Source organism: Amphibalanus amphitrite, unplaced genomic scaffold, assembly GCF_019059575.1.
Source record: "Amphibalanus amphitrite isolate SeventyFive unplaced genomic scaffold, NRLGWU_Aamphi_draft 001834F_arrow, whole genome shotgun sequence".
NCBI classification, from domain to species: Eukaryota; Metazoa; Arthropoda; class Thecostraca; order Balanomorpha; family Balanidae; genus Amphibalanus; species Amphibalanus amphitrite.
Window position 1 is genome coordinate 77,851 of NW_024883327.1, and position 228 is coordinate 78,078.

The following is a 228-nucleotide window of genomic DNA, read 5'->3' on the forward strand; positions in this document are numbered from 1 at the left end:
TCAGCCGGCTATCGGCACCGGATCACCCCGCTGACCCGGGCCCTACGTGACTGAGGGAGCCGCCCGGAGCCGGCACCGTACCCCGGTGGTGTGTCTGGGGCGGGTCTGCCAGGTCGGGACCGGCCACCGCGACAGGGCGGGTAGGAGCGTCTCGCAGGTCAAATAACCACGCACTGCGCGGCACATAGCTGTCCGATCATGGACAGGTTTCACAGAAAAACCAGCGTC